The 2,533-nt window shown below is 43.1% G+C and overlaps 1 pseudogene; it reads right to left on the reverse strand.

The window, feature by feature from the left end:
• Positions 1 to 1,041: 1,041 nt before the first annotated feature.
• LOC118758218 (UPF0690 protein C1orf52-like) lies at positions 1,042 to 1,546 on the reverse strand (annotated as a pseudogene).
• Positions 1,547 to 2,533: the final 987 nt, after the last annotated feature.

The following is a 2,533-nucleotide window of genomic DNA, read 5'->3' on the forward strand; positions in this document are numbered from 1 at the left end:
TAAAACCCAGAAAATAGGACTTCGGATGGTTTACTGTAAAGAAATGTTCAATGCACAAAAGGATGAATGTATTTACCCTGATGAGTATTATGAAACATATACATGTAAGACAATGTCACATAGTATCCATAAACATGCAAATTTTGTACATGTCTGTTACAATGTTTTCAATGTGTTAAAAATAAGTTCAGTTTGGTGCAAAAATTTAGAAATCCGAGTGTATCTGATCTTCAGTAAACTTACTTTTTCAGTAACTTTTAACAGAGAAATCAAACATCGTCAGGCATATTGTGTAGTCTTATAAGTAGTCAGGGAGAGAGCTCCACTAACTACAACAGAAGATATGAGGAGATGGTAGTTAATTGTAATCCCTAAAAGAGAACCAAATATAAGTGGATTAAAGTGATCGTTTCTGGGTTAAACTCGAATTCCAAAGGCATCAGTCACTGGCTGTGTAACCCAAATCTGCTATCAGGCGTGGCGGTGAACACCTACTTGACTCTGTGGCTTGGGGTTCACAGACAACACATACACAAAGCATCCGGCACACAGCGAACCAGTCGAAATAATTACAGCTGAAAACATGAACTTGCAGAGAACACTTTTCACCTATATTCAACTGTTAATGTTACACAGTAATGGTAATATCGAATAAGTCATTTTTATGATCTATTTACACTGTACAAACACCACTGAAAAGCATCCTACAGGTTCATGATACAACATTGATTTTTTGAAAAATAAATATTCCTTTATTAAAGGTTCATACATAACACTGGTATGTTAAACGTGACAAAACTCTGAAAGCATGTTACGAGTTTTGTGTGAGAATGCTTCCCAGTGCTGTCAGTTTCACAATTACAAGTGTCCATCTGAGTTTTAAATACATACAAGTCTTAAATTTAAAAAATGAATCCTGCAGTGAAAGTTCTTGAGGCAATGTATATGAGCGTATGAGCATACAGAGATACTGTGTCATAATAATCCACAGTATCAGCTTGATGAGCCCAGCAGTCTGGAAGTTCTCTCCTTTGTTGCTTTCTACCTTCTCTCTGATGGCTCTCCTGGTTCTACTTGGCGCTTTTTGGAAGTGTGTTTATCTTTTTCATCACTGAACTCCAGCATTCCCTCCCCTTCAGGTGGAAGCCTGGCTTCCTTAGCATTCTGCCGGGAATCACAGCCGATGGTCCTGGTATACAATCGACCATTTCATCGCCATGTCCAGCTTCCCCTCCTGCACGCAGGTCTCCGGAGGGGACACGTAGCTGGACTTCCACATCCTGAACTCCTCCGGAGGCTCATCTGACACGTTCACCACGTGTAGCTCCCAGGCTATCTGCTTATTGAACAGATTGTAGACAAACCCCAGGCGAGGCGCCCCGCCGAACGTCAGGCGGCAGCCGCTGCTCCGTTGACTTGGTTACCGCATCCTCAGCCCTGCGGCTGTCTCCTCCGGCTCGCTGGGACCCTCCCCACCCGAGGAGCCCAAGCCGCTGCTGCCATACCCTGCGAAACAGCTCAGAGGAGCCTTCTCCTCCGCGGCCATGATGGCTGTGCACAACCTCAGGTGTATTTTTCAAAGAGGCGCACACACGTTTTCTGAGAACTCTGAAAGACGCTTTGTTTGCAAGTATTCAGTAACATGGGACAAGCTGCTTTCAGCAGGTGTCACTGATCTAAAAACAAAGCAGAGACGAGATTTTGCCTCAAAGAGCAATTAGGCAGCTAAAAAAGTTGACACGTTGGAGCTCATACAGTATTGAAACATGATTTTAGAAATGACCTCTCTCAGCTTTTGTGAAGTTTTTGGCAGAATTTCTTTTAACTGCATGCATATATACTTGGCTCCGAAATGGGAAGAAATGGAAGGTAGCTAAGCTTTCATCATCAGAATATGGTGACACAGGCAGAAACTGACCAGTGGATTTAATCAAGGGAAGCAGCTTACGCACAGCAACTGAAACAATCAAGACCGGCAAAGTGAGGAGCAAGTGGAAGAACGGGAGGAAGTGTTTGCACACGATGCGTCTGAAGAACCCGTACGGAGCTTAGACAGCTCAGCACCGCTAGCAATCCCATTACCAAACGGGCATTGTTCAAAGGGCAAAATGCAAACTATCAACAGAAACTGCAAAGCATCGCTAGCCTCAGGAGATGGCCTAAATCGAACCACAGTGAAATTTCACCTCACCCGTTAAAGTGGCTGTCATCCAAAAGTTTAAAACGAACACATGCAGGTAAAGATCCGGAAAGGTACTCTGATATATCATTGGTGAGAAGGCAAATTAGTAAAATGGTTATGGAAAAACAGCATGAGGATTCCTCAGAAAGCTAGAAATAGAACTACCGTGTGAATGTATTCAGAGGAAATTAAACCAGCATCCAAAAGTTGCCTGCTTCTCATGTTTATAGCAGCTCAGTTCACAACAGCTAAGATAAGGAATCAGTCTAGATGTCTGTCATTGGGGACTGGGTAAAGATGACGTTACTTCCGCACTGTGATCTAGAACTCAGCCATCACGAAAGAACGCAA

The sequence above is a fragment of the Ochotona princeps genome, chromosome 23 (assembly GCF_030435755.1).
Source record: "Ochotona princeps isolate mOchPri1 chromosome 23, mOchPri1.hap1, whole genome shotgun sequence".
Taxonomy (NCBI): domain Eukaryota; kingdom Metazoa; phylum Chordata; class Mammalia; order Lagomorpha; family Ochotonidae; genus Ochotona; species Ochotona princeps.